The 12,686-nt window shown below is 47.3% G+C and overlaps 1 long non-coding RNA gene across 4 annotated transcripts in view; it reads left to right on the top strand.

Annotated features, from left to right (window-relative positions):
- Positions 1-11,588, top strand: part of LOC132396750 (uncharacterized) — a 34,595-nt gene extending 23,007 nt beyond the window's left edge. For 2 of the 4 annotated variants that reach the window (XR_009513108.1, XR_009513135.1), the window contains 6 exons: positions 2,271-2,445; positions 6,345-6,516; positions 6,614-9,434; positions 10,445-10,531; positions 10,672-10,830; positions 10,992-11,588. This is a non-coding gene — a long non-coding RNA (uncharacterized LOC132396750). The remainder of the gene's footprint in view (positions 1-2,270; positions 2,446-6,344; positions 6,517-6,613; positions 9,435-10,444; positions 10,532-10,671; positions 10,831-10,991) is intronic. The other 2 variants (XR_009513124.1, XR_009513129.1) reach the window with 2 other exon arrangements.
- The last annotated feature ends 1,098 nt before the right edge of the window (positions 11,589-12,686 follow it).

Here is a 12,686-nt window from a genome sequence, read left to right on the forward strand (position 1 = left end):
ACAGCTGGGAATGGGAAGTGGAATTAAAATGGGTGGCCACTGGGAGATCCGCTTGTTCTGGCGGATGGAGCATAGATACTTGGCGAAGCGGTCTCCCAGTCTACATTGGGTCTGACTAATATACAAGAGGCCACACTGGGAGCACTGAAAAGAGTATTTTGCCCCAACACACTCACAGTTGAATTGTCGCCTCACATGGAAGGACTGTTTAGAGCCCTGAATATTAGTGAGGGAGGAGGTGTAGGGGCAGGTGTAGAATTTGTTCCACTCACAAGGGTAAGTGCTAGGAGGGAGATCAGTGGGGAGGGACAAATGGACATCGGAGTCATGTAAAAGGTTCATGCAAAGTCACAAATGGTTTGAGCATCGAATTCTCCATCTTCCAGTAATTCCCTCCCTCTCCCTTCCCCCATCCCACTTTCACTCTGCCTCCTCTTCCAGCTATCACCTCTCTCATGATTCTGCCTTCTTCGACTACCCATAGTGCTTTCCCCTTCTTCACCTCTCCTGCCAATCCCCTCCCTGCTCCCTCTCCCCCACCCCTTGATCTTTCCTCTGATTGGTTTTTCACCTGGCACCTACCAGCCTCCCCCACCTTCTCTATAGAGCCCCTGCCCCCTCCTTCTTCAGTCCTGATGAAGGGTCTCGGCCCAAAACGATGACTGCTCGTTTCAACGGATGCTGCCCGACCTGCTGAGTTCATCCAGCTTGTTTGCACGTGTTGATTTGACCACAGCATCTGCAGTGTACTTTGTGTTCACACATAGAAGGGTGGGTTAGAGTTTGTAAAATGTGTCCAGGAAAGTTTTATAAATCAATATATAGAGGTACCAACTAGAGAGGATGCAATATTAGATCTCCTATTAGGAAACAAGTTAGGACAGCTGACAGAAAAATGTGTAGGGGAACATTTTGGTTCCAGTGATGAGAACACCATTAGTTTCAACTTGATCATGGATAAAGATAGATCTGGTCCTCGGGTTGAGGTTCTAAACTGGAAAAAGGCCAAATTTGAAGAAATGAGGAAGGATCTAAAAAACGTGGATTGGGACAGGTTGTTCTCTGGCAAGGATGTGATTGGTAAGTGGAAGGCCTTCAAAGGAGAAATTCTGAGAGTGCAGAGTTTGTATGTTCCTGTCAGGATTAAAGGCAAAGTGAATAAGAATAAGGAACCTTGGTTCTCTAGGAATATTGGAACTCTGATAAGGAAGAAGAGAGAGATGTGTGACATGTATAGGAAACAGGGAGCAAATAAGGTACTTGAGTAAGAAAAGTGCAAAAAAATACTTAAGAAAGAAATCAGGAGGGCTAAAAGAAGACATGAGGTTGCTTTGGCAGTCAAGGTGAAGGATAATCCAAGGAGCTTCTATAGGTATATTAAGAGCAAAAGGATAGTAAGGGATAAAATTGGTCCTTTTGAAGATCAGAGTAGTCGGCTATGTATGGAACCAAAAGAAATGGGGGAGATCTTAAATAGGGTTTTTTTTCGCATCTGTATTTACTAAGGAAGCTGGAATGGAGTCAATGGAAATAAGGCAATCAAGTAGTAAGGTCATGGAACCTATACAGATTGAAGAGGAGGAGGTGCTAGCTATCTTGAGGCAAATCAGAGTAGATAAATCCCCAGGACCTCAGGGTATTCCCTCGGACCTTGAAGGAGGCTAGTGTTTAAATTGCAGGGGCCCTGGCAGATAAATTTAAAATGCCGGTATCTACGGGTGAGGTGCCAGAGGATTGGAGGATAGCTCATGCTGTTCCATTGTTTAAAAAAGGCTCTAAAAGTAATCCAGGAAATTATAGGCCAGTAAGTTTGATGTCGGTAGTAGGTAAATTATTGGAAGGAGTACTAAGAGATAGGATCTACAAGTATTTGAGTAGACAGGGACTTATTAGGGAGAATCAACACAGCTTTGTGTGTGGTAAGTCATGTTTAACAAATCTGTTAGAGTTTTGATGGGAGCAATCCTGCAGAAAGCAGAAAGTGGGGGTGAGGGAAATATCTGGTGGTGGGATACAATTGGAGTTGACAGAAGATTCTGAGAATTGTGCACTTGACACGGAGGCTGGTGGGTTTGTGGGGCCAATTGTACTTTTTTCCTCTAGATGCTGCCTGGCCTGCAGAGTTCCCCGGATTTCCAATAACTGCAGGTTTTCTCTTGTTTGTGAAGATCTTGGAGGTTACTGATTAGTTTTGAGGGATGATGTTATTAACTGCTGAGCTTTAATCAATGAAACACACTGTATTCATCTTTGCTGTCCGGATGTTCCAGGGTTGTGTGAAGAACCAGGAGATGGAATCTACTGCAGACCTGTTGTTCTGGTGGGAAACTGGAGCAGATCCTGGTCACCTCTAAGGCAGGAGCTGATGAGTTTCATCACCAGCCTCCTCTTTCAAACAAGAAGACGACAGCCAACCACCATCAGTCAGAATCAGGATGGACACAGGTATGATCACTGGGATCTGTATAATTAAACTTCTGTCCTGTTGTGCATATGTAGCCAAAATATTAGAGAAAGTAACATACGCAAGTGCTAATGGGAACACAGAAAAATGCCATCAAATGGGATTATCAATCCTGTGAAGTGGCCTTGAGTCCTGAACAATCAAACAGTTCCAGCACAGGGCCATGGTACCGGCAATGGTTGAGTCACTCCGCTTGCCATGGAAAGCCTCCTTGGAGCAGGAGCTCCTGAATCAGTTGGATGTGGGTGAAACACAGACAGGAGAACAATGCACATAACAGTCCAGGGAATAGACAGGTCTGTTTTACATGGAAGATGCCTCCAAGCTGCAATTATAAAAGAAAGAAGCTGATGATTGGAGCATTTCCAGGAGTTCACAAATGTGAGAGTATTGTTCATGTTATGGAAGGGCAACAGTCAATTTTCCATCTGCTTTCCCGATTGTTGTTCATTGGATGATGGGACTTTACTAGAGCGTGTTTTCAGTGTCAGGTTGAGCACGTTTCCAGTGAATGGCGTGGTGAGAGCTGGTCCAGGAGCAGGAGATGGTTCATTGTAGGTGAGTTGTGATCCTGCACGAATGAATGGCTGGCCTGAGGACTGATGGTGAATGTGGATTTCTTAACGTATTTCATATCCTCAGCGAAATGGGACAGAACTAAAGGATGTAAAGCAAGGATGGTTTGCACAGGGAATCAGAGGGATATCAGGGCAATGACATGTCCGAGTAGGATTTAATGGCACCCCAAGGCATGTTATATATTAAAATGAGGGTAATAACATCCAAAGTGCTCTAGGAAACCAGCAAGTCAGACAGAGAGTGAGGAATAATCAAAGTTTCAGGCCATGTTTCCATCAGAGCCTTAGTAGCCTAATGTTGGCTTGGCCATACAAAACAGAGGCAGGGCTGGGGCTGGGGAGTCTGACTCAGTACAGTTTGTTTAACAGTCATTCAACTTGGTAATACACAAACACAAGCACAGAAAGATGATACAGCCACGCAAAAAGGAAGTCCAGAGCCGATCCATGAACGCTGCAGGAATCTGCAGTCGACCACAATACATCTCGTCCTCTGCCGAGCACATACTGGGCTCGAGGCCTCAGCCTTGGTCTGACCAAGGTCACGCGTGTTTCACAAGGATCACTGTCTGGCCCCCTTTAAGTAAAGATGCTTCTACCGATCACCAATTTACAGATGATACAGAAGTTGGGGGAGTTGTGCAAACTGGGACCTTGTCAATGGGATCAACAAAATATTAGCTAGTTTGAAATACGGGCAGTGAGATGGCAGAGGGAGTTTAATCTTGGCAAGTGTGAAGAGTTGCACTCTGGGAGGTAAATGCTATAGGGAAATGTACAGTAAATGTCAGGACCCTGTGGATGATTGCTATATGGACGGATCTTAGAGTGCCAGAATGCAGCTCCCTGAAAGTGGCAGCACAAGTGGATGTGAAGTGTAGCAGCATCAGGTGAGCTTATACATCGCAAAGTTGTGTTTGGTTAAGACTCAGTTGCTGTATTTTGTGCAGTTCTGGTACTCAGCACGGAAATGACGTGGAGGCTTTGGAGACAGTGCAGATGTCCAACATGATGCTTCTTGTTACAGAATATTGGACAACCTGCAATTGCTTTCTTTGGAGCGTTGGGGTCAGATCTTCTCATCGAATTCATAGATTGATCAGAGGCATGGATAAGGTGGTGGTTAGTCCAATGCTTTATAGTACCAGCAACAAGGTTCGATTCCCACCGTTGCCTGTTAGGCATTTGTATGTTCTCGCGTGGGTACATGATCGCATGGGTTTCCACCAGGTGCTCTGGTTTCCTTCCACAGTACAAAGACGTGCCGGTTGGCAGGTTAATTGGCCATTGTCAATTGTCCCGTGATTAGGCTCGGATCAAATCGCTGGTCAGCACAGCTCGCAGGGTCGGAAGGGCCTGATCCACACTGGATTTCAATGTGTAAGTAGTCTGTGACTTGTGTGCAAATACTACAGGTTTAAGGGGAAAGTTTAAAGGGGATTTAGGATGCATGTTTTCCAAAGAGAGTAAATTGAATTGAATCGACTTTATTACTTACATCCTTGATATGCATGAGGAGTAAAAATCTTTACGTTACATCTCCGTTCTAATTTCTGAGAGATCAGCGTCTGGAATGTGCTGCCAAGGGAGGAGCCGGAAACAGATACTTAGCAGCATCGGAAAAGTGTTTGAGCCCATGAGTAGGCCAGGAATGGTAGATATTGACCTTGTGCCTGTAGATAGGATCATTTTAAATTCACATCATGGTCGGTCCAATCATGGTGTGATATTGTACGGATGTTCGCAGATCAAAATTCTGCAATCTCTGCTTTCCTGTCAAATTGTGTCAATCACCAACTGTTCCAGTTGACGAGATTCTATCGAGACCAACTGGAGCAGGCAATTGAGGAGGGTGTGGAGGGACTCGGTCTCATGTTAACATATGAGGATCACTACACAGGGAAGGAGTATCACGTAAGTTGAAGAGACACAGACTGAGTGTAGGTTCTTCTACCGCTATCACAGATCAACAGAAGTGGTGTAATGAAAGGCCAAGATGCTTGAATCAATCGTAACAAAGGAGTCTCTATGTGCAAGTACACTCAGCCTTTATTCAACCAAAACAAGCTTCTGTCTAATTCTCTGAACATTCATTTTAGACAGGTGAGGATACAGGCAATGACTGTCAGTTAACTGTAAGTGAAGGGACAATTTACAGATATTACAAGTGGACAGAGAGCCACTTTAAACTGCTGTGTCTGATATTGCTTAATATTCCCAATGCACGCCGCTAATGGCCCTGCAACAGTCGCTGTTCTATTGATGACCCTGAGGTTCCCACGTACCTTATTTACAGTGACTTGTTTCTCTGCCCAACTGTTGTCTACCTTCACCATAAGCACAAATTGACCAGGCACTACTGACTATTGCCTCTCCTTTGAACTGCTAACCTTCTTGTATTTGATCAAGTATCCCATCTTTCCTCATGGTTTGGTGAATTGGTCTTTTGTGACTGTTAGATCTAGTTTGTAATTCCTGCCGTTCATAATGTTCAGATCGTAAGACATATGATCAGAATTCTGCTGTTGGGCCCATTGTGCCTGCAGTACTATGCCATCATGTCTGATTGATGTTCCCTCTCAACCCCACACTCCAGCCTCTCCCCATAACCTTTGACGCCCATAGTGATCGCGAACCTATCGACCCCTGTAAATATACCTGATGAGTCAGCCTCCACAGCATGTCACAGACATCACCCTTGTGGACAGAGGAATGCTAATACGGGGGTTGCAGATTTAGTACAATTGAAGATGCAGTGGTCTAAGCATGCACAGTTAAATAATTCCCTACAGAACCCTTTCCAGGACTCACCTCTTGCCACCCAGACCGAATGGCAGCAAAGAGCCGCTCATTGTTCATAACCCGCATGTCCCCCATTCCCTCGTGAGGCAGCTGACAGAGCCGGTTCGAACCCCTTTCTCTGTACAACTACCAGACGCCTTTGTACATAACCCGCATGTCCCCCATTCCCCTGTGAGGCAGCTGACAGAGCCGGTCCGAACTCTGTACGACTAGCAGATGTGTCCTGAAATTTCTGGCTGCTCCTCGTTGCCATTTCCCAGTTGCAGGCTGAGACAGGATCACTCATGGAGCCCGGCAGTGAAGTGTGAGCCTGCTGCAGCTCTTCAGCAGTTACCCCGTTGAAACCCGACAGTGATCTTGTCGTAGTTTGATCTGGAGCTGTCGCAGTCCATGCACTCTGTACTCATTGCCCTGGGGATTTTCTCCTGGAGCTGATCCTTTCCTCCTGCCTGCAGTCGCCTCCCCCTGCTCCTCAATATATTCCCCATTGTTCTTAACAGAGCGTGACTGAGCTCGCGGAGAAGGGAAACCGAGCGGGCGCTTCAAAACTCCTCCTGGATCTGGCGATGGAGAAGGGCTGCGGTGCCTGGAGGGTGATGTGGGAATCCTTTGTGAAACTACGTCACCATTTACCAAAGCTGAGCAAAATATTGAATGAAATACAGGAACGCGGTACGTTGAAAAATATACTGGGTGTTAAGGTATAAATGCTACTGGATTTACAGTATTAGACAGAACAGACTTCACACAAGCTAATCTGTTTGAACAGGTGACAGCCAGTTCGCCTACATGGACGTTGAATGGGGCTTATCTGAAGTGCCCACTCAACTGAAAGGTAAGCGATGGAACGGAAAACACAAAACCTTAATTTCACTCTGAGAATGCATATGGCTGTTTCTCTCTGAATCCAGTCGTCGGCTTCCGTCGTTGGGTTTGATTGACCGGTAGCGATTTGGACTTTTCACAATCATTTGCCACCCGGAAGTTTGCAAGCTATTGAGCAGACTCCTCTAAGACACATTCAGTCATTCTCCGCAGTGAATGATGCAGTTCGCAAGCTTGGTAATTCTATGTTTGGCAGCACCAACAAGGAGTCCCGAGAATTGTCCGATCTTACAAAACATGAAGGCAAAGGGATCTATTTGGATCTACGAATCACAACCCAGGAAGTTTCACTTCAGGAAGTCCTCCAAGAGCAGGAGGCTGATATCCAGGGATTTCTCAGCAATGCAGTGACCATTACAACGATTGCGTGTCAGGTCCTCAGAGTACAGAAGGCCGTGGAGATGTTATGGAGGCTTAAGGCCAATACTGGCTCAGACTGGCTGGGGAAAGAATAATTATTCTGTATGGTTCGGGCTTGACACTGAGAGATTCAATCTAAAGAAAATGACAGTGGAGCTGGAACAGTATGAGGAAAATAAAAATAACTAAATGATTTAGAATCAGAGCTAGAGGCTGAGGGTGAAGGAGTAAGGAATCTCGGAGAGAAGCCATTTTTTTCACTGCTCAGGGAAAGGAGGCTGGACTGCGCAGGCACGTGACATCAGCCAGTAGAGCACCAAAAGCTTTAAAAAGGCGACCACCATATCCAGCGGACAGCGGAGTGAGAGGGAGCAGAATGGGACGGCTTTGGCTCAACAGACTTCGGCACGAACAGGCAGAGGCGAGGGCAGGTTCTGGTAAGTTTTGTTTTGTTCATTCAGAGTAGAGAGAATGCCAGGCAGGATGTTGGAATGCTCCTGTTGCAGGATGTGGGAAGTCAGGCCTGCAAGAAGTGCACCCAGCTGCAGCTCCTAATAAACCATGTTAAGGAACTAGAGCAGGAGCTGGATGACCTCTGGATCATTCAGAAGAATGAAGAGTTTACAGATAGTAGTTTCAGGGAGGCAGCTACACTAAAGGAGCAGCACACAGGCAATTGGGTTACCGTCAGGTGAGGGAAGGGCAAAGGGCAGGCAGAGCAGGACTCCCCTGTGGCCATTCCCTCCAACAACAAGTATACCAATTTGGATACTTTTGGGGGGAATGACATACCTGGGACAAGCTGCGGCAGCCGGATCTCTGGCACTGAGTCTGGTTCTGCAGTGCAGAAGGGAGGAGGGAAGAAGAGGAGAGCGGTAGTGATAGGGCACTCTATAGTTAGAGATAGAGACAGGAGGTTGTGTGGTTGTGATGGAGACTCCCGGATGGTTTGTTGCCTCCTGGGTGCCAGGGTCAGGGATGTCTCTGATCACATGCACAGCATTCTGAAGTGGGAGGGTGAGCAGCCAGATGTCATGGTACACATCGGTACCAATGACGTAGGAAGAAAGAGCAAGGAGGTCATGAAGAGTGAATATAGAGAGCTTGGTAGGAGGTTAAAAAGCAGGACCTCGAGTGTGGTAATCTCAGGATTGCTACCTGTGCCATGAGCCAGTGAGGGTAAGAATAGGATGCTCTGGAGGATGAACACGTGGCTGAGGAACTGGTGCAGGGGGCAGGGTTTCAGATTTCAGGATCATTGGGACTTCTGGGGCAGGTGGGACCTGTACAAGAGAGACAGGTTACACCTGAACTACAGGGGGACCAATATCCTTGCAGGGAGGTTTGTTAGTGCTATTGGAGATGATTTAAACTAGATTTGCAGGGGGATGGGAACCAGAGTGCCAGAGCAGATAGTGGAGCAGAGGTGAAAATAAACGATGTTAAAGTTTCATGCAAAGTCTCAAATAGAAGGGTTGTGTGTGGTGGTAATAATCTTCTGAGGTGTGTCTATTTCAATGCGAGGAGTATTGTGGGAAAGGCTGACGAGCTGAGGGCATGGATTGACACATGGAATTATGACATTATAGCCATTAGTGAAACTGGCAGGACTGGCAGCTCAAAGTTCCAGGGTTCCGATGTTTCAGACATGATAGTGGCAGAGGGATGAAGGGTGGGGGGTGTGGCTTTGCTAGTCAGAGAAAATATTACAGCAGTGCTCAGGCAGGACAGATTAGAGGGCCTTCCCAATTCCTGTCCGGGTTCCTGATGGAGCTTTTGGAGAGAGGGGATTCTGCCCGGTGTGTGGCGTACACATTCCCACACCTCATCATCCAAGAATTTGTAGCGGCACTCGCAGGATTCCTGATTTCACATACCAGTGATAAACAGAAATTCCCCACTAAAGCTCGGAACACAACAGATGGGCAATTTGAGGTATATCTCCATTTTGTTGCTGGTCTCTCCTCCCCAGTGACAGCTCGGGGCCTGGAGGAGTTTCTGGGTCCATTTCCTCATCAAACAACCTGCCGGGTGATTGACTGGGTGAAGGAGGAGGTTAAATGCCAGAGTGGAAACACAGGGAGTGGAGATGATACAAGGAGCCTCCTGAACACATTACACTGCGTGTTTGAGTCTCAGAATCGTGGACTGGCCAAGGCCACACTGGGATCTGTGAAAACACTTTCATTCCGTTGATTGACACTGACCCCAATTGACTGCGCAGTCCTGTCTCATGTCATTGGACTCTGTGATACAATAAAACACCTTGACCTGTGGAACTGCCGCACTCAGTATGAAGGAATCCAGTGGCTGGGACCCAGGCTGCACAAGTGCCAGGAGTTGAGGTAACTTGATTTATCTCTCAGTCTGAACAGTGAAACTGTTCCATTGTGTTGTTTCAATGTGAAGGGATTTGGGTAAAACTGTAGTAAATCAGATAGTGAAGAATTATGACAAATGACCAGGGTTAGGTCAGTAATTCCCCAGGAATGAAAGGGTTCTCTGTGAAGGGATTTTGGACTCTTCATCAGATCAGTGAACAGCAGCCATTGGTTTAACGGGGGGTAAATCAGAGGAGCGGACTTTTCTCACTGCCTGTGACAACAGACTTCTCAATGTTACTGACATCCAGGACACTGACTGCAGCAGATGTGTCAGAGCATCACAGCCACTTCCCGACCAGGGACAGGAGAGGGTCAGAGAACTGTCTCAGTGAGAGGGAGAGAAATACATCAGTGAGATTGTCCTCCCCCTGTCTTTCCCGGGTGTGACTTATTGCCAGCACTCCACCAAAGTGACTTTGCTTTCCCAGCCACCATATGGGCTTCCCCTTCTCCCATTGTCGGCCTCAGCTCAGGCCAGCTGTCCCATGAGATCAACTTCAGTATTTCCTCTTCTTTTGGGATCTACTGTCTCATTGCTATCCTCCTGTGGGATGTCTTCTTCACATCCCCCTTCCTCCTGTTGGATCTCCCTTCTCCATCCCCCTTCCTCTGGGATCTTTTATTTCCATCCCCCTTCCTCCTGCAAGGATCTTTCTTCCCCATTCCCCCTTTCTTCCTGAAAGAATTTCTCTTCCCCAACCCTTCTGCCTGTCGGATCTTTATTGTTCATCACCCTTCCTGCTGTCGGATCGATCATCCCATTGATGTTTACAGGGTTACACTGAGAGACTAAATTACTGACATTCCCTCCATACCCTGAAGATGGGCAGAGAAGGACTTTTACAGTGATGGAAATCCAATTATTTATTTACTGAAATGTTTAATGTTTCCAAAAATATCTGAGTGAGAGAAACTCGGTCAGACCCACTGTTTGAATCACTTTGTTCATCAATTTGTCTGTTTGTATTTAGACACAGGACAAATAACCTGGGAGATTCAAGTGTGAAACTGGTGTCTGCGGCTCCAAGGAACCCGGAGTGTAAAATACAAACTCTGTGGTAAGTATTATGCTTAGAGTCACTGGGTGTCTGACACTGAACATTTATGTGATCAGTAACTGTGTTACTGATAAACACTGGGGATTTGCACCATCTCCTGTCTCTCTGTGTCCTTCACCCTCACTCTCTCTCACCTCCAGGCTGAACGATGTCGGTCTCACAGATTCTGGCGTTGAGGATCTTGTCCCCGCTGTCAGTATACTGACGGAGCTAGGCGTGACAGTAAACTTGCTCACAAACAGATCTGTCCCCGCTCTCCAGCACCTCATTCTGCCCCTCCCAAGTCTGCAGCAGATCCGGTGAGGGTTTGTGTTGATGTTCAATGTGATAAAATATCAGCGGATCGACGGGTTTTCTGATGGTATTTGTCTGTGAATGTTGAAATGTTAACCCCAGTCCCCTGTTGCTGGCACTGTTGTGTAATCTGCCTCTTTCCTCTTTATTCTTCCATGTATTTCAGGCTAAGGGACAATGAATTCTTTTGGACCGGTGAGAAGGAACTTAAGTCTCTGCAGGAACCCAGACCTGGACTGGCAGTGCACCTGTGAACATCTGAACGTGTGAATATCCCCACTCACAGGATGGGTCGTTTTAACGATTATCGCCCCTTCCATTCAACGGCCGCGCTCCAGGTTTAATTCCGAACAGTTTTCATGGGATGCCGGCTGCAGCTGAGCACCCTCTAACGCCAGTTATGGTTCGGCAGATATGTAATTCCACCACGTAATTACACAGACAGGAAGAGTCCGTGGTCTGGCTCAGTCTGGGACACCGGTGTCCTGAGGCGAGACTATTCCGACAGAGAATCTTCTGGCTCACTTTGCTGAGGACAGTGCGTTCTGCAGTCTGATCGATATAGTGGTGTAAAATTGCCAAATTCTTTGGTAGTGACCCTGGATCTGCAGCGATACTGGACACAGCCCTGAAGTGTGATTTTATAATCATCGGTTTCCCTGATGCAGAGTGAAGGTGAGAAACGGGACTGATTATTCAAAGTGTCTCCAGTTGTCGACATTCAGTGAATTGTGTGTGATTGTGAGTGAATCGGAAGTTACCATTATTTAACTTACAGTTGTCAAGATGAAATAAATAAAACTCTGTAAATTGCTATCTTGGTGTCAGGCATGACTCTTTGAGGGGAAACAGTGACCTGAGGTTACTGCTGTCCCCACCACCTGGTGCACTGTAACATTGACCCAGAGCTCCATGCTGGGGGAGGTGGGTCTCAGAGTCTAGTTGCATGCATGTCATACCCCACGTCCACGCCCACCCAGCGCACTTCTTGCTCCTCATGTCCCCTTGCTCGCTCTCCTCGCCCTCGCACCCTCGCGCGCTCTCCTCGCCCTCGCACCCTCGCTCGCTCTCCTCGCCCTCGCACCCTCGCTCGCTCTCCTCGCCCTCACACCCTCGCTCGCTCTCCTCGCCCTCGCACCCTCGCGCGCTCTCCTCGCCCTCGCACCCTCGCGCGCTCTCCTCGCCCTCGCACCCTCGCTCGCTCTCCTCACCCTTGCCCTCACACGCTCTCCTTACCCTCACAGACTCACACGCTATCCTTGCCCTCCCCAGACAGAATTAAATGTGACAAAAGAGATTAAAAGTTCAGATATAACAAGTGATGTGCGTCCGACTAGAAAAGGGATGGGGAATGGAACACAGGGTGAAGTTCCATCTGCACCGTTACATCACATTCATCTGGAGACACAGATTGAAAGTCTCTCCACATCATTCAATATCAGCCTCCCGAGCCCAGACACAGAGACGTGGTCTTGGAGTGAAATATATCAGCTAAGTACTCAAGTTGAAGAAGTTTGCAGAGGAGACTCCATGCAGTCAGCTTGGAACTGGAGTCGAAAAAAACAGTCCCTCACTCCCCCACACACATACACGAAATGAATCTTTGTAGTGGAGGTCACCAAGATAGGGAGAGAAGGAGAGGATTGTAGTTGTTGAGCAGACGAGGAGGGGTGTAGAAGAGTGGGGGATAGTGGCAACAGAGAGCAGAGTAGGAGAGTGTGTGGTACGGAGACGGGGAGGAACGCAGGGGTAGGAGTGGACAAGGAAATGGGGAGGAAGGGGACTGGCACATCTGCCTCCACAGCCCCTTGGAAACCCTTTAATATCCAGAGTACTGTCCTCCAATCGCCAATATTCCCTC

Source organism: Hypanus sabinus, chromosome 1, assembly GCF_030144855.1.
Source record: "Hypanus sabinus isolate sHypSab1 chromosome 1, sHypSab1.hap1, whole genome shotgun sequence".
Lineage (NCBI taxonomy): Eukaryota > Metazoa > Chordata > Chondrichthyes > Myliobatiformes > Dasyatidae > Hypanus > Hypanus sabinus.